The following is a 19,184-nucleotide window of genomic DNA, read 5'->3' as shown; positions in this document are numbered from 1 at the left end:
CTTAGCCCAGTGAAAGACTTGATCTCAAAAAATGTTCTTCAAGAAAAACACCCAATACTAACCTCTGGCCTACACACACACACACACACACACACACACATGCACACATGTGTGCACATGAGGAAAAAAGGTACCTAGAAAGCAGTGTGTCTAAGTAGTACTAGGGTAGTTTATGTTGAACATAGAGAAGAACTGCACAATACCCCACTAAGGAGGAAAGATATGTGGTCTCAGTGCTAGGAGTGCAAGTGACAGGGACAGCCTTCCACTGGTGGGTCTTGTAGAAAGTGCCTAGGTCACATCCTTCCAGAAGAAGCCCACATCCAAGATTGACTGATGTGGTGGTTTGATTAGATATGACCCCCGTAGTCATGTGTTTGAATGCTTGGCCCACGGGGGGGGGGGGGGGGGTGGCACTATTAGGAGGTGTGGCTTTGTAGGAGGTGTGGCCTTGTAGGAGGAAGTATGTCACTGGAGGCAGGCTTTGAGGTCATACATGCTCAAGCTACGCTCAGTGTGGTAGACAGTCTCCTTGCTGCCTGTGGATGTAAAACTCTTGGCTCCTCCAGCACCATGTCTGTCTGGATGCTGCCATGCTGGTAATGGACTAAGCCTTGGAAAGTGTAAGCCAGCCCCAATTAATCCTAACCAAGACAGCTGAGGTGAGACTACAGTAGGTCTGACTATTCCAGCCTGAAGTGAGACCACTTGGGGCGTTTTGACCCTGCACTCCAGAGAATTGGCTGAAGCTGCCATGCTGGCCTCCTAGTTTGATTTTCCCATCTTCCCAATTCTCCTTTTCTTAAAAAAAAAAAATCACGACCATTAATCTTTCTCAGAGCCTTCTTCCCAGAGCACTTGAATTATGAATGTTAGTTACAGAGAATTCTGCTTCTGTGGATTTCCTACATATTTATTACTGAGAGCCACATGGTCTATGGATTTTCTGAGCTCAGTCACCTCTATCTAAATTTAGGTTATTGCTGCTGTCACCCTAAATGTGTCCACTATAGCAGTCAGGACATCACACTGAGTTACCCACCTTGAGTGTTAGTTAGCATGTTTGTGCGTCTCACTCTCCTAGCCAGAGGCTCCTTTCTTCACTAACTTTTGTGTTTCCAGCTCCTAGGGAATAATCAGTGCTCAAACCATGTGGTTAAATGGGGATGAAAACTACGAAGGGCAGGGTGAAGCCAGGTTTTCCTTATGAGTCACTCTTGAAGTTCTAGGCCCTTGAAGAAAAACGAAGATCTTTGTTAAACTACTCCCTACTATTTGGCTCTGTGGCCAAAAAAGTCCTCCTGTTCACATCAGAACTTCCTTTCCTGTGTACCTGGCTGTGGATCCAATAGAAAGTGGCTATCAGGGGCAAAGCAGAGGCAGGGATTCCAGGCAAGAGAAGAGGGTGAATGAGCCCCGTCAACCTCACTGGCTAAAATCCCAGAAGCCAGTGCTTCCTGCTGACACAGCAGTTGCCATTTATTGCTGAGCTGCTGTTCACTGGGCACGATGCTAGGCCCAGGTGTCAGTGAGAGGAAATACTGCATTCCCCTAGGAAGGCCAGACTCATGCAAAAGACAGATGAGCAATAGAATCTTGGATACCAGCGAGCCATGTTCTTCCCAAAACCCCTGTGACAGCATCGGGTGCCAGGGCAAGAGCGAAATGCCAAGCAGCAGGCGATAGGCTTTGAAATGAAACCACAAAATCCAGCCATAACTAGAGTCTCACTGGAAACACTTACTCTCCAGTCGGGTCGCTGAGGAATCATACACCTTTCTAGAAGAGGAGAGGCAAATGAACAGTGCGTTGTTCACTAGGAAAAGAAAGCAGGCCATAAAGCAGAGGGAGAAGTCTGGGATGATGCTTCTAAGGAGGAATTTAGGGGGCTGGATTGTGGCTCTGTGCCCAGAGCTTTATGTAGCACAAGCAATGGCCGTAGGTTTGACACTGTCAGCACTACAAACAACAGAACAAACCCCAACAGGGACTATCTGGAGTCTAAGTTCTTTCACTCTTAAGACAGAGTAGACTACTGTTATAAAATAAGAAACCACTAGACCAGAGGCTCTCAACCTTCCTAATGCCGAGACCCTTTAATACGGCTCCTCATGTTCTGAATCGTAATGTAAATATCTGCTATGTTTGACCCAAAGGGGTTGCAACCCACTGCACTAGGCTAATATTAGTTATCTGTGTTTCCATGCACAGGGTAGACGGGATATCATTAACCACATGGGAGAGAACAGTGTGAGAAAGCCAAGCATCCTTGGTGGCCCATGCTTTCATTGTCCAAAAGAAGGATGCCACAGCACCTTCTTGGTCAGGTTTGCTTCTGAAGAATAGTAGAGGATCTATCCTGTCAACTCTATTCCTTTACCCTTGGTTCAGGAGTGAGAACAGTGAACAGATCAGGAATTAGCAGGATCTATAGTTAGACTTTCACAGAAGATCGCATGATCAGGCAGAAACTTGTCTAGGCACGTATCATGTTCAGAAGAGGAATGTAAGAAGGAAGATGCCGGAGGATATATGGAACACAGTGGTGGTAAAGCGAATGGAAAGGCCGCTAGTCACCGTGTACTGACAACACCACCAGGAAAGTCACTCTTCTTGGTCCTAAAGCCAACATGAACTCTTAATCCATGCAGCTAGACTAGGTTCCATGGGAGACACAGAGGCATTTCTTTTGACCTAAGACCTAGCTTGAAATCATGCTCTATATCTATGCTGGAGACTAGATCTCCATTCCTTGTTTTGATGATGAGATAGACCAAGGAGAGATAAACCATAGAAAGTCAATTGGCGAAAAGGAAAGTTGGCTGGAGTAACACATGCTGAGAGATGGATGACAACCTGGTGACACTTTTGTCAGGTACACTGGCATAGCTTATGACCCCAGAGTAAGAGACTGAGGTAGGAGGGTCAGGCATTTGAGCCTTATCTGGGCCAAGTAGTAAGATCCTGTACTTTAAAAACAAACAAACAAACAAACAAACAAACAAAACCCTATTATAATATTGGTGAATTTCATATTAACAGGCAAGGGAAGAGAAACTTGGAAAGTGTATATGTGTGATTGACCCTTGACCCCTAGTCAGGAGCAGCAACACTGAGAATGGCAGCAACTCTGAGGCCAGGCTGGTGGGGCATGTGGTACCCCTGAGAAAGGGTCGGGGAGAACTCTCGGGGTTGCAGGAAGTATCCTGTACCAAAATCTGGGTAGGGATTATGTGGACCTACTCAATATATAAAGCTTCTAGGGAACTTACCAATTATTTAACATTTATCAAACATATTTATTATAACATTTATCAAAGTTATAATATTTATCAAATATACATCAGATGCATATACATGTGCTTTTGGGGGGATTGGGGGAAAAAGGAGGTCCTACTTTGTATCCCTGGCTAACTTGAATTCACTGTAGAGACAAAGCTAGCCTTGAACTCATAGAGATGTGCCTGCCTCTACCTTTGGAGTGCTGAGATTATAGAAGCATCATCATAACCAGGCCCAAGGTAGCAGAATCTGGATCTGGGTAAGTTTCCTGGGCTAGTTTAGAACTTACAAAACAGCCCAGGCTGTCCTCAAACTTGCTATCCTCCTGCCTCAGCCTCAGTGCTAGGATTGCATGCGACTGCCATCTCACCTAGGAAAACAACTTATTTTAAAGTTTATTTCTTTCATTCCTGAACTCCCCTCCCCCCACCCCAACACAGATTAAGTAGGCCAAGTGTCTTGGCCAGGTTACAGCTGAGGAAAAATGAAATGTAGGGAGGGACAATCTTGCATTTCTCCTAGGTAGAGGTGCCCAGACAGCGGACACTAGATACAAGGGCACACTCTGTTTCCCAAAATGTGGACAAATCTGGGCTGTCAAACAAAGCAGGGAGGAGTTGAGTCCAGCAAAGATACCTCCGGGACTACCAGAGGCAGCCGAGGCTTTGCAGAGCAACGCGGGTCTACGGTTCCCCTGGCCTAGGAACGAGAATAGCACGGAGCGAGCAGTGGGATTAAACTTTAGATGAGGATTGTTGTGCGGCTCTGGTTTCTGAAAGCAAGCCAGAGCAGTGCTTAGAAACAGTGTCGTCGGAGCCACAGAAAGCCCGGGGAAGCATCAAGGGAGTAACCTGAAACCCTGGCTCATTCACTTAATCAAGAGTCCCACAGGAGGTAGCAGGCATTCAAAACAAAAGCAATACTGAACCCTTTCAGGTTACAGGGACCTCCATCTGCAGAGCTTTCAGCTGGGAGATAAAAAGTGAGATGTCAGTGGCAGGCAGGGTACATGGAACAGAATGGCAAGAATGGGGTTGCTAATTGTAATCTTTAGATCAGTGAGTACGAGACAGGGTTTGTCTGAGATCAGACATAGATGCCATTGTCATCTGGACCGAATGGCACTCCCGCGCAGTCATTCGAGGATAGCATTAACCATTTTAGCATGCAAAGATAACAGTGCTGTCAGAAACAACAGCTGCATCGGAGAATACACTGTGGTCATTAGAGACCAGCACCAAACCGAGCAATCAAATGAGAGTCCAGTAATTAAGTTAGGGATTGTTCCGGGCTAGCGGGTCATGCTTGCCAACGCCATTTACCAAAAGTAATTTTGTTGTTTCAGACGGCATGGGAGCACAAGACTGTAAAGGTGAGAATGTAGTTTGCAAAGTCAGGCGGGCAGGCTGCACTTCTGTGTTTACCTCCCTGAAACATGTCCTCTACACCCTTCCTCCTTTGCCTGCATCCATTCATGCGTCTTCTCCCCAGTGGATCAACATGCATAATTCTTTTTAATATAATATATAATATATATGTATACATATTATATATTATATGTGGTGTGTGTGTGTGTGTGTGTGTGTGTGTACCATGTGCATGTCTGGAGTCTGTAGAAATTAGACAAAGGTACTGGATCCTCTGGAATCTTGTGAGCTACCAAGTGGGTACTGGGAATATAACTCAGGTCATCTGCAAGAGCCACAAGTGCTCTTAACCACTGACTCTTCTCTCCAGCTTGAAGAAATTTTACATTTTAAATTTTTATTTTAAAATGATGTATTATTCTCTTGGTTTTTTTTTTTTCTTTCTTATTTGTTTGAGTTTTTGTTTTTTGAGAGAGGGTTTTTCTGTGAAGCTCTGGCTCTCCTGGAACTCTGACATCCACCTGCCTCGGCCAGGCTTTTCTTATTATTTTTTGTTTGTTTATTTTTTTTGAGATAAGGTCTTGCTATGTAGTTTAGGCTAGGCTCAGACCCACTACAGAGTTCAGGCTGACTTCAAATTCTTTTTTTTTTTTTTAATATGTACCGGTATTTTGCCTACATGTGATTATGTGCATCACTTTTGTGCATTGCCTGAGGAGGCCAGAGGAGACCACCAACCCCCTGGGACTGGAGTTACAGACAGTTGAGGGCTGCCATGTAGGAGCTAGGAATTGAACCCGGGTCCTTGGGAAGAACAGTCCGTGCTCTTAGCCATGAGCCATCTCTCCAGCCACCTGGCCTCACAATTCTCGGCCCTCCATCCCTAAGCACTCGCGTGACACGCTGAGACAGTAGGCACGTGCCAGCATCCCTAGCGAAGGGGCGTTGTCTGTATCGGCTTTCTAGATTAGATCCTCTGTTATCTGTACCAAAATTTTGTCTTCCTACTTGCATGACTCCTGCTCTGACAGCCAAAAGCCTTTGCTGGTTGTCTCAGGAATCCCTTCCCTGGGGGGCCTTTCCCCATTACAAGGTCCCAAGAACAAACCAAAGTATAATTTTATCAAAGTTCAACCTGGGAGCCAATGGGTTTATTGTGCTTACTTATAAGGCATAGATGAAGGGCTATTCGTGGGAGCGTAGGTGACTCCAAAGCTACCACACTGCAAAGTCTTAACCCACCATGAATGATGGATTCGTATAGCCACATAGACAGAGTGCCCTTAGTTAACATTCCCAGCCTAAATACTCTAGTGCCTTTCCTTCAACCACAATGGAGGCAAAACTACATACAAAAATCTGGGACATTTTTCAGATGCAATTGCAGGTGAGGGTCTAAGAGCCCTCGCCCCTCCCACTTCATATGGACCGCCCACAGTGGTGGGGTGTTGTCAGGGGCAACTGCGTAAGCAAGCAGAGCTGATCTACTCAAGCTAGTCATTTGCTACAACACTGATGGTTCTACACTGCTGTTCTGCAATTGCTGCTCTAGTTACCAGCCTCTCAGGTCCCCTCTGTCCCAATTCTGACTTCAAGGCCCACTATAGATTCCCTTCTACAGATCAGCAATTGTCCATAATGCAGGCAAATGTCGCTGGGCCCTACAAGCTGACGCCCCGCCCCCACAGTAGACTCTAGACAGAGATGAGTGAGCCAAGTCAGCTGTGGACTCTCATTCAGAACTACAGCAATGAAGGGGACGGGGATAAGCAGGCCAGAGGGGTCAGCCGGACCGTAATGCAAGGAGCACCGATCTAAAGGCCCTACAGAGTGTCCATGCTTGGGGTGTATTATAACGCTATGAGACCAGTCACTGGATGCAGGTTACTCTAGGCTGGGTGTATACCCTAAGGCAAGAAAATTCTCTTCATCTGATTTATGACTCTGTGTCACAAATAAAGCTTCCGTATGCATTGTCTGGTGATTTCTGTTCCGCTTCACATTTTGTCCGTCCATCTACCAACAATGCCCTGTCCTCATTTCTACTTCATGGATCAATTTTATAAAACTGATAGTGTTATCACTTCATCTATCTATCACTTCTTGAAGATTCATTTACTTTTACTCGTGTTTATGTGTGTGCCTGCATGTATGTTTGTGCGTTATGTATGTACAGGTGTTGACAGGGCCAGACAAGGGTGTTGGATCTCCTGGAGCTCGAGTTACGGGCAGTTGTGAGCTTCCTGGTGTGAGTGCTGGGAAGTGAATTTGAATTCTTGAGAAGAGCAGCAGAATGGTTTTAACTGCTGAGCAGTCACTCTGGCCCTTGTTTGTTTGTATTTGAGAAAGGATTTCCTGTAACCCAGGCCAGCCTGGGAATTGCCTTGTAGCTGAGGCGGATCTTGTATTACTCCTGATCCCCACTGCACCAGGGATTGTAGGCATTCACCATCACACACAGCTGAGGACCATTTGTTGTTGTTGTTGTTGTTTTAAGTGCTAAATTTTCTTGTAGAGGATTTACTCTCTTGAGATACCATTTTCTTTTCTTTAATGGCTTTTAATAAAATTGATTACTATCTCTTGCACATTTTCTGTTAGATTCTTTCCTAGGTACTTGGTAGTTTGTGTTGCTATTGCAAATGGTATATTACTGGTGTTTAGCAATACAATGAGCTTTGGCTCATTTTTTGAGCTCATTTTTTTTTCAGCAATCCTATTTAATTCTTATGGTAATTCTGATCAATTTTCTGTAGATTTCATTTTCCAATATTGATAATACTGCATGTGAAAGCAACAATATGCTTTCATAATAATTCATTGTAATAAAAGATTTTAAAGCCAGAGCTAACCACTTCCTCTTCTCTGGTCACATTCCACACTATTCATGAACAGCCTCCCATGTGCCCTCCGGGTTTATGCCAACATCCGGGATGTTGGTTCATTTGCTCTTCCTGGAACAAAACTATTCTTCAAACACATTATTCTTCAACCTGGGTAAACCTTTGTTTACTGCTGATTATTATAAAGCTGCCCAACTCCATTTTTCTCTCATATTTTATGCACGTAATGTAAGTGTGCCTATGTCATATACTGTTTAGTTTTAGTTCGTCAGTTTCTGCGTCTCACTCTTATCTGTAAAATTAATTGTATTGTTTTATGTGTATGAGTATTTGCTTGTATGCCTTCGTGCCACATGCGTACCTGGAGCCTGCTGAGTTTAGGAGAGGGTGCTGGATCTCTGGAACTGGAGTTGTAAGCTGCCATGTGGGTTTTAGGAAAATCCCAAGTCTGTTAGAAGAGCAATCGGTTCTCTTGACTGCTGAGCCAACTCTTCAGTCCCACAGTGCTCCACTCTTTAAGGAAAATCACAAACACAAAAGCAAAAATAGTGGATAATTGAGAGACTAGACAGAAACTTCAATTCTCTAGCAAGAAATTTTGACGTTACAGTCAAAGGTATATATAGATCAGTAGCACAGAATTGAGAAGGACGTATACTCAGTCTGCACAAGGTTCTGACTTCAGTCCTCAGGGTCAGAAAGGAAGAGGAATAGAGAGAAAGGGAGACTGGCCGAGACAAAAAAGGGAGCTAAATTAGTCCATTTACAAGTTATAAAATTATTTTATTTATCTTGAACTCACTTCTGTAGCCAAGGATGATCTTGGGGTTCTGATCTTGTTTCTTCTTCCAGTGTGCTGGGATTACAGCCACACACCATCTCATCTGATTAATGTAGTGCCTGTTACCAAACCCAGGACTTTCTGCCTGGTAGACAAACACTCTACCACCTGAGCTGTGCCCCGCCCTCAATGCTTTCCAAAGTTAAATACAGTATTTAAGACATCTCTGAATCTTTCTTAAATGGCTTATACCTTGATCAGATTTTTTTTTTTTCTTCAAAGAAGTATTGTCTCTACAACAGATCCAATTAGGGCTGACACTCAGGATTGAGAGACAAAGTTAAACTGTGAGGGACTAGACACACAAACCAAAGGGACATTCACATTCTGAAAAATGTTTGTTAGGCCTCCAAAGATAAAATAACAATTTGACTTTCTTCTTCTGAGGGTAACCAACATACCGTATCAGGTGATCCCAGTTGTCCCGATGGCACAGGGCCATGCCACAGAGATCATGTCTGTCCGGTGAGATTAAGTGAGGACAGAACCTGCCCCCGCTGGGCTGGCAGTGGTGTTACCAGCCTTCAAGCTGAGTTCTAGTTGTGATTTTGGAGGGGAACAAGCCAAGGGGCAAACCACACCAAGCCTTGGTGGTCAGGCTTGCTGCAGACTGCAGAGGAAACATCGGGTTGGGAGCATACAAAATCCCATATGTCATCACTCAAGAACACATGGAGCCTTCCATAGAAACAGAACGCTATCTGCCAAAGAGATATTAAAGCAAATTCATCTGGTGTTTTCTGTAATTAGCTTACTATTTCTGTTCTACTGTCTTGTAAGTATCAATCATATTTGAGCAAATAGAGTTCTAGGGATGACTGAGGCCATTTTCTGTGATTTTACTAAAGAAATAACATCATTCTACATATAAATTTTATATCGGCAGTTGTTTTCACACTTTAATTCTATGTTACTATTTCATTCTTGCCACCTCAAGTTCATAACATCGTCTGAACTAAGTGATTTATTATTCCTTCGAAAGTTACTAGTATGTGTAATTCATAATTTCACTGCCACAAAGAATAAGTGTTAGCTCCATTGCACAGTTGGGGAAAGGACACTAAAATATATGGCATATATTTATATATATATAGATAGATAGAGAGAGAGAGAGAGAGAGAGAGAGTAACCCCCTGTGAACTGTGAGTCCGCTGTTGAGCTAACCCTTTTTTATAATGACCTCATTCAGTCCTCACAGTGGCCCAGCGTGATATGCAGTGTCTCATTATAGAGGAGAACACTAAACCTGACTGAACCTTGGACTTCACATCAAGGCGGTCATTCAATTCTTTGATGGTCTTATCTGGCCTATTGGATATTACAAGATGTCAATGTCCTTCAGGGAGAGCGGAGTGCACAGGGAAGCTGCCACTCAGTTGGACTTTCTGAAGTGTAGGGGGGGGGCAGTGCAGGAAGGGCATTCCCACAGGTGGAACACAGGGCAGCAACTGTGGTGAGAACAGTTGGGTTCCGGCGAGTGTGCCGTGTACCTAGGAAGCTGAGGTTGAAACCCAACACCATAATGAACATTTCCAAAAGCCTGGCCAGAAGTCATTTGGGGACAAACTGCTGCATGTATTAAGTGTAACGCTAAAGAATTTGGACACTGCTGTATAGAAAGGGACAAGAGATCATTTAACAAGTTTAAATTGTATGTGTTGTTATAGAGACGTATACACACCCAAGTATAGAAGGAACACACTGTTTCTCCTTCTGCCAGACCATTATTTTGTTCCTCAGTGTAACCACTGTTAGTTTGGATACAACCTTTTTAATGAATAAAAATATGGAGTTACTTTTTAACATGAATATAATTATACTTTACATGTCTCTTGGCAGTAACTCTTTGGGGAAAATAACTTCTGTGTGTCAGCACATACTTTGGAAGTTTTTGAGCAACTTCAGGCCTGTCAAGGCTTTCATGTGTTAAGATATTTAAAATCTAGAAAAATATCGATATTAATATAATATACCTATATTTTTGTAACCATGCAGTTCCTTTTTAATCTGAATTATTGAAAGAAGAGATGATGGATACATAAAAACATGCATATTAAAATTTAATTATGCCTTCAAATTGCTCTTTAAAAAGTTTTTTTTTATCAAGCTATGATCTTCAAGAAGATGCTTGGATGATTTTTTTTTCTCTGTATATTCATCAGTATTCGGTCTAATCAACAGGGGATTTTTTATTTATTATTATTGAGCAAGGTTGTAACAAGATCCTAGCTGTGGTGTGTCAGTTAGTTAGCCTACTTCAATTGAATTATTGTTTTGAATGCGTGATTCACCGTCTATTTAAAGTCCTAGAAGAAACAACTGGAGAAACAGACACTAAGGAAATGAATTGTAATATATTTGGGACAGTGACTAAACATAAAATAAATCACACCAGGCAGAAAACTAGGATCCTGCTTTTAGTTGGTGTGTCTCAAATACCAGCGCAACAAAACTTACATCAGCCAGAGACACATTGGCTTCTAAAACCAGCCAATGTCTGAACTGCACACCTCGGTTTTCATTCCGTTGGTCTGTGGTATGGCCTGAGTATTAAGATATTAAAAAGCCCCATGGGGGATTATACTATGAGCTTCAGATGAGAATTTGTTTGGGGTATTCATTTTAAAGGTCCTTAATTCCATGTCTACATACCTGATAAAGATACTAGATAGGCTTCTATTCTTTCTTGAAATTTTCAGAAATGAATTCGGGCTTGGCAGAAGCCTGTTGGGGAACATCTCACTAGGTTCGTTCGAAACACTTTATACGGATAGTGTGGGTTTAATTTCGCTTGTGTGACTTGACCTACAAAGGTGAAAGAACTGGATGAGTCATCAGAGGCTGAGTCAGATACCACGCTAGATCCAGGTAAGTCAAGCAGAGGCCCTGTAAGTCTCGGCAAACGAAGGAAATAAACAAACACGGTTCTCAGAACATTCTCTGCAAGATGAAATCTACCAGTTGGAACAGGTCTGGCCTGGCTGGCATGCAGAGAAGGCAGGATTTCTACAATACATTAAGAGAGTAATGAATGACCTTTTTCTAGTGGAGAATGTTCCTCAGGTATCTCAATGGTCTGAGCCCTGATTTCTCAGCCTCTCTCTCCTCCTTGCTCCCTTCCTTTCTTCTCCTCACACTCCTCCTCCTGTCTAGTAACAATAAAGTCTTCAAGCATAGTCCCTGTGATTGTTGATACCGGAAGGAAAATCCTGTCATGTGGAGAAATGAGTGTCCCCTGCTGACTGGGACAGTGAGTCACTCCTTGCCTCAGACCTTAGGGTATTCTAATGTTCCATGCCAACCTGCCTTTGCCAAGCAGCAGCTGACACTCTAAAGAGAACTTCTGACCTTCAGAGATGAAAGCTAATCTCAGAACGTCGGTGTCCCGGGCCTCACATACGCCTGCATGGAGGATGAAGGTGGCAAGGGCTGCCACTTTCTAGGCACGAGGAGACACAAGCTGCTGATCTTTGGGTGGAGGGCTGAGGGGAGCGGGGTGAAGAGCCTGATTTGCAGCATTGCTGTCGTGTCTGTGACACTGCCATTGTGGCTGATGTCAAGTTAGCAAAGCCTTCAGTGTGCTCACAACATTCCTGAAGGTTTACTAATCAGCTTTCAGCAGCCTGTCCAGACTGGTTCCAGCAGACTCCTGGCTCTGCCTTGTGAAGATCGGCCTTCTTAGTGATGCATGCCTGTAGCCCCAACTCGAGGGAGCCTGAAGTAGGAGGATCACGATTTCAAGGCCAGCCTGAGCTACATAGCAAAACTGTCTTCAAAAAGAAAATCTTGATGGCGTAATATAATTATTATTTAAGCTTATGCCATTTTGTGGCTCAAAATTCGGTCTAGTAGAGTTGTAAAAGTCAGCTTACACAGAGAGCACAAGTTTCTCAACATCTACTCGAAAGGTGCTAAGGGTCTAATGAAAGAAGGACTCAGTTATTAATACTTTAAGAGGTTTATTTTTACGAATTGAAAACTAGGGACTGGAGATATGGCTCAGCAGTTAAGAGCACTGGCTGCTCTTCCAGAAGACCTGGGTTTGATTCCCAGCGCCCACGTGGCAGCTCACAACTGTCTGTAACTCCAGCTCCAGGGATCCAACGCTCTCACACAGACATACATGCAGGCAAAACACCAATGCACATAAAGTAAAAATAAATCATTTAAAAACAAAAGAATTGAAAACTAAGTGAAATACTTACATAGGGCTAAGACCATGGAATGAACTGAAAAAAGAGTTATTTAATTACAAAATGAACAGTAACATGTTTGATACCTCTGCACACCCCCATCACCTCTTTTCTCATCAGATCTGAAGGCCTGTTAAGAGTAATTATTCCACATCAAATCTATCTGAGCCAAATATGAATTGTAAATTCTCTAGAAGAAACCAGTTCTCTATTTAATGTTAGAAAATCCTATGTTCTTCAAATGGATGTCTTACAGAATAAAAGAGACCTGGGGTCCTATTTTAAAAAGAATCATCAACTCTCCCTAGAAAATGATTATTTTCTGTGACCTTTTAAAATATTCTTTTACTTTATGCGTATGAATGTTTCACTTGCATATACACTTTGTGTATCATTTGTGTTTATGGTACCTTGAAAGGCCAGAAGTGGAGTTATAGATGGTTGTGAGTCACCATGTGGGGTGCCCTTAACTATCTCTTTAATTCTTTGGCACTATTCCCTTAAAAACATCAGAAATATTAGCTAAACAAGTTAGCGAATTACTACTTGAGAGAATCAACCATCTATGCTGTGCATGCTACAATGTTATAAAAAACAACTTACATACCATTACCACAGATCAATATAAAGCACTTTCATTTGTACAGTAGAGAGGTCATGAGTGATCTGGAGTCTGATAAATGTGCAACAAAATGTGCAACAAAATGTGCAACAAAATGTGCAACCTCAGTTTGAGTAGATTATACACCTTCTCTAGGAGTAGGATCCTTATTTGAAATGGAAAATTTGTATGTATAGGTATTGTGGTACACCCCTGTAATCCAAAATTCAAACGGCATGAGGGTTGTGAGTCTGAAGCCACTCTGGGCTATGGAGTGAAAACTCGTCCCAAACAAAAAGGCTGGGGATGGAGAGAGGGCTCAGTGGTGCTCAACTCCTTTTCTGCTGCTGTGATAAAACACAATGACCAAGGCGATTTATGGAAGGAAGGGTTTATTTGTGCTTATGGTTAGAAAGTCCTTCACCATCTAGTCAGGCAGTGGTGGCACATGCCTTTAAGCCCAGCCCTTGAGAGGCAGAAGCAGGAGTATCTCTGACAGGTCAAGGCCATCCTGGTCTACAGATGGAGAGTCCTTCATCATCACAGTGGAAAGGGTGGCAGCAAGCAGGCACAGCAACTGGAGCAGCAATCTGAGAGTTCACATCTCCCACCACAGGCAGGGAAAGAAGAAAAAGAATCAGAAATGGCTAATAGTTTTTCAAGTTTCAAAGCCCCACCCCCTATGACACACTTTCTCCAGCAAGGCCATACATCCTAAAGGTCCACCAACTGGGGACCAAGTACCCAAGCATTTGAGCCTTCAGGGGACATTCTCATTCAAACAAGCAGTTAGCTGCTCTTGCAGAGGGCCCAAATTCCATTCCCAGAATCCATTTCCAGTGGATCACAACTAGTTGTAACTCCAGCTCAATTCCCTTTTCTGGCCTCAGAGGGCATCTGCACTAACATAAACGTGCATGTAAAGTAAAATCTTTAAAAAAAATGTCAAGAACTCCAAACCAACACCCAAAGGTACCTACCCTGAGTGTGTTTAGGACCCACTAAGGTAATATAAAAATAGGAATCTCCACGGCCATAGCATTTGGTAGATTCATTGCAAACCATGAAATTGTTGTTGTAGTGGTATCTTTCTGTAAATGTTTTGTAATGGCAATTTTAGAATTTTTGCTTCTTTAAAAAACACAAAATATTCTAAGAACGTGCTTATGGGATGGTGTGGGATGTGGGGCTGCCTGGACTCTTTGTAGCAGCTGACTGTGACGTGCTTCAGGCTCTAGCAGAGGCATAGGTTTCCGCCAGCTGCAGACAGTTTCTGTGATTGTGTGACGTTAGGAATTCTGGGAACTTTTCAGAGTATATAAATGTTAGCCCACACCCCCAGTAGGTGGGGATGGTGGTTGTTGCTCATTGGGGGGAGGCAGGGGGAGGTTGCTGTTTGTTAGTAGTTGTACTCAAAGAAGAACAAGAAGAAAGAAATTATATTTAGGGATCTCTATTGCCCCCTCTCTCCCTGCAATCCTTCTTTCTCCCATATCTGGTGATAGGGAGTAAATCTGGGGTGAGGAAGGGTGGGGAACGAAGAATCCACAAAGTAGTGAGACTAGCTACAATGTTTGAAGAACATGCAGTTGCTGGGGTAAAATTATGCTCAGAGAACGTTTGTATCCTATTTTGATGGCTCCTCATTCTTCAGAGCCGAAGAATAAGTAAATGTATGAAAAACTTGAATTTGGAAGAGGGTTCATAGTAGCCAGGCCCTATGCAATTTGAGCAAAAGTAAATTCACACTGACAACTGCACAGCGAGGAGTAAATTATTCTTAACTGAATAACACATTGAGTCTTTCCAAAGATGAAAACCGGTGATGGGTCAAAGAAGTGTGTTGCTTTAGACTGTCTGTTGCTATTAATAAAACAGTCTCCCTGCAGGAAGTGTATATAGACAACTCACAAAAGCAGGAAAGCGGCTCAGGAACCTGCTGGTAAACGCCTGGTCTCAATTCATGGAGTTGTCCTGCTGTAGTGTGAGAAGGTGTCACCAAGCCAGTAACAGCCTCTCCCAGGCCTCGTTCCTGGCTTCTGGTCTTGTTGGGCTGAACAGGGCTGCTATCTCCTCAGGCCCAGGTTTGGTGGTTCCCATGTTCAGGTGTGGACAAATGGCACACCAGAGCCTTTGCAGAGATGGGCAGGTGGGCGATATTGCCATGTACAAAGGAAAAATCATTGTATGGTCACACTGCTGATACCAAAGCTGGAATCTAGCCACCTTTCTGAGCAGTGCACAAAACATATCTGTTTAAAAATTGTTTTTACTTTTGTAAAAGGTGATTGTAGATGTTCCTTGAAGACTGCTTAAAAAAATCATCTTAAGGTACAAAGATATCATTATGTATTTAGACCCTAAATAACCACATTATAATGGTGGGCTTGGGAAAAGGAGACTAGGGTTCAGACAAGACACCCGAGCAGGCATAGGCACATGCCATCATGCCTGAGTTCAATCCCACAAATTGTCCTTTAACCTCCACTTGTGTACATACCATTGCATGTGTGCCCACATACAACAAACAAATAAATCAGTGTAATGGACACGGGGAGAAAGAGAGAGGCGGGCGGGTACAGCTGCTGCAGCAGCCAGGAAGGAAACCAGGAGGGATTGGATCCAGATCCCACCTTGGATACCAGAATATATGACGCTCCTTTCCTTTCTATACCATTGTGCAGTGTTTGCATGTCATGTACATACATAATCCCGTGTGCTTTAAAACATCTTTGCATTTGTTCTAATAGTACAGTGCTGATTTAGTCACTGTTCTAATGCTGTGAAGAGATGCTATGACCCAGTCAACCCTTATAAGAGGAAGCATTACACTGGGACTTACTATTTTAGAGGATAAGTCCATTGTTATCATGACAGAGAGCATGGGTGTTGTCTGTCAGGCACTGGAGCAGTAGCTGAGAACTATATCCTGATCTGCGGTCAGACAGAAAGAGACACTGGGCATGGACTTAAGGTTTTAAACATTGAAGCCTGCCCCCAGTGACACACTCCCCCAACAAGGCCACACCTCCTAATCGTTCTAATCCTACCAAGCAGGTCCACTCCCTTGTGACTAAGCATTCAAAACTATGAGCCTATGGGGCCAATCTTTGTTAAACGACCACAAAAAGCCTATGTACAACTTCATTCTGTCTTTTGCAATGTTATAAACATTTCCCCCCAAACACTTTGATCATGGTAAATGGAGTCCATATGCACGGAGCCCACAGACACCCAGAGTCCACCTTGCTTCATAGTTCATAGTGCTTACAGTAGTCACGCTGGAGGGACCACGTTTAAGGCAATCTTCCCTCCATCCTTTGCATTGCTGCTTTGGGGGTAACATTATACTTTCCTCTGCTTGCTCGAAAGTTAATTACTTGGGCTTCTAACTACTCAACCTCTTTGCCTTCCTTTCACAACTTTTTTTTTGTCTGTCTCTCTGAAGACAAACTAGGTGTTGTAACTACCCATCTTAGCATTAAACTGTCTTAATTGGTTAGGGTATCACATAGAATAAAGGGTTCTGTTTTAAAATCTGCATACATATATGTGTCTGTAACGTCCTCTCATCTCTCCATTCACTACTATTTAATTTTCATCAAAGAGCTGGAGAGATGGCTAAGAGATTAAAAGCACTTGCTGCTCTCGCAGACCACTAGGCTTTGATTCCCAGCACCCATATATGGCTAACAACAGTCTGGACTCCAGTTCCAGGGTATCTGACTCTCTCTTCTGGACTGCTCAGGTACTGTACACACGTGGTGCACAAACACTTTCAGGCAAGACACCGATACCCATACAAATAAAAATACATAAAAAATTAAGTCATAGAAAAACAATTAAAATTTTAATCAGAGTATCTATGGCCAAAGCATGGCTGGACTGAGGCTAGTGTTCCCAGGTTTTCTGAAGAAAGCAGAGAACATTCAGTAATGCAAAGGAGAAGGCTTAGAAAGAATTCTTTTTTTTTTTTTAACTTTCTTTTTTTTTTATTCGATATAATTTATTTACATTTCAAATGATTTCCCTTTTCTAGCCCCGCCACTCCCTGAAAGTCCCGTAAGCCCCCTTCTCTTCCCCTGTCCTCCCACCCACCCCTTCCCACTTCCCCGTTCTGGTTTTGCCGAATACTGTTTCACTGAGTCTTTCCAGAACCAGGGGCCACTCCTCCTTTCTTCTTGTACCTCATTTGATGTGTGGATTATGTTTTGGGTATTCCAGTTTTCTAGGTTAATATCCACTTATTAGTGAGTGCATACCATGATTCACCTTTTGAGTCTGGGTTACCTCACTTAGTATGATATTCTCTAGCTCCATCCATTTGCCTAAGAATTTCATGAATTCATTGTTTCTAATGGCTGAATAGTACTCCATTGTGTAGATATACCACATTTTTTGCATCCACTCTTCTGTTGAGGGATACCTGGGTTCTTTCCAGCATCTGGCAATTATAAATAGGGCTGCTATGAACATAGTAGAACATGTATCCTTATTACATGGTGGGGAGTCTTCTGGGTATATGCCCAGGAGTGGTATAGCAGGATCTTCTGGAAGTGAGGTGCCCAGTTTTCGGAGGAACCGCCAGACTGCTTTCCAGAGTGGTTGTACCAATCTGCAACCCCACCAGCAGTGGAGGAGTGTTCCTGAAAGAATTCTTATGCAGCCATTTGGGGTGGGTAGGGGAGACAATATGTCATAACAAAATGAAAAATAGAAGTAGCTTTTAGGTTCAAAAATTAAAATTAATTTTCTCATATGAAGAAATCTTTCTCACATGAAAAATGTAATGTTTGTGTCTTTAAAAAAAAGTACTATTTTTTTAACTTAAAGACTAGCAAATATTAGAATTTTGCCATGTCAGATGTGGTGATGCACGCCTGGAATGCCAGCACACAGGAAGCTGGACAGGGTATCGTTGACAGTTTGAGACCAGCCTGAGACCCTGTCTTAAAATGGAACAGCCAAAAAGCTTGCTATGTTCTTACACTGTTGAGAGTATGAGAACAGGCATTCCTATACAGCTAAGACACAATCTTTAAATGCCCCATAGAGTTTTAACCATACAGATAACTCTTCAACTGTGCAAAATACCACACAAGGCAGGCATTGTATGGGCTCCAGCAGTTCTGTATCTTTAATACAGACCACACAAAAACAAAGAAACAAAGACAGGGACACTGGGAAGGAAGCAAGGTGCAGAAGGGGGTGTGCCCTGTGAGGCCCTCCCTGTGAGGCCCTTTGAAATACACAGGCTGCACTTTCTACACACAGAGCTGTTTCTGCCACGGCACAGAGGGAACATAACACTGCTGTTCCTGGAGAAAAGAACGGCAGTACAGACCTGTAAAAGGGAACAAGGCTTTGGACTGTGTCCTCTTTTGCACCTTCTGAATGTGATCAAAGCTAAAGACACATGTACTTTGTGACTCAGCAAAATTCTACTCCCTGACAGTGAGTGGACCTGTCCCCTAAAAGCCACGCTTAGAAAATGCTGTAGATTTTTTCACAATAAGAGAAACCTGAAAATAGCCACCTATTTTTGGTTCACTCAAGTATTGACCCAAGGGGGACATTCAGTTGTGGATTTCCACCTCCAGAACTGTTAACAAAATAACCGTCTTTTCTTTACAAAGCACTCAGCTCCAGGCATTTTGACATAGCAACGGAACATGAACTAATATAATAACCAATTTGGAAAAGGTGGAGAAATTAATTTAAAAGAAATTTATCCAAATATCTGTTGTTCTTTCTTTCCTTCCTTTTTCCCCTTCCCCCTTTCAATGCTAGGCATTTAGGGTCTCACATGTGTCAGACAAGTGCTTTACCATTGATCTATATAGTCCAAGCCTTCATTTTCCCCTTTGTACTAATAAAAGTCAATACCACCTTTTTTTTAAGCGGTAGAGAAAATACTAAGGATGCCCCTAAACAGAAAGGCAAAGCAAGTATTGGTTATTAGAAAAAGGTTATTAGAAATAAAATGAAAGCCCAACAGTGAATCCCAGTGCTCAGGAGGCAGAGGCAGGAGGATATCTGTGAGTTCCAGAGCAGCCT

General features: G+C 42.9%; 1 long non-coding RNA gene across 1 annotated transcript; it reads right to left on the bottom strand.

The window, feature by feature from the left end:
• Nucleotides 1-13,502: 13,502 nt before the first annotated feature.
• Nucleotides 13,503-15,127, bottom strand: LOC127666850 (uncharacterized). The gene is made up of 2 exons (XR_007973726.1): nucleotides 15,039-15,127; nucleotides 13,503-13,731 (listed from the first exon to the last, which is right to left on the bottom strand). It is a non-coding gene; the product is annotated as an uncharacterized LOC127666850 (long non-coding RNA).
• Nucleotides 15,128-19,184: the final 4,057 nt, after the last annotated feature.

The sequence above is a fragment of the Apodemus sylvaticus genome, chromosome 16, assembly GCF_947179515.1.
Source record: "Apodemus sylvaticus chromosome 16, mApoSyl1.1, whole genome shotgun sequence".
NCBI lineage: Eukaryota > Metazoa > Chordata > Mammalia > Rodentia > Muridae > Apodemus > Apodemus sylvaticus.
Note: the sequence above shows the minus strand (reverse complement) of the source record. Positions and strands in the feature narration are given on the sequence as shown.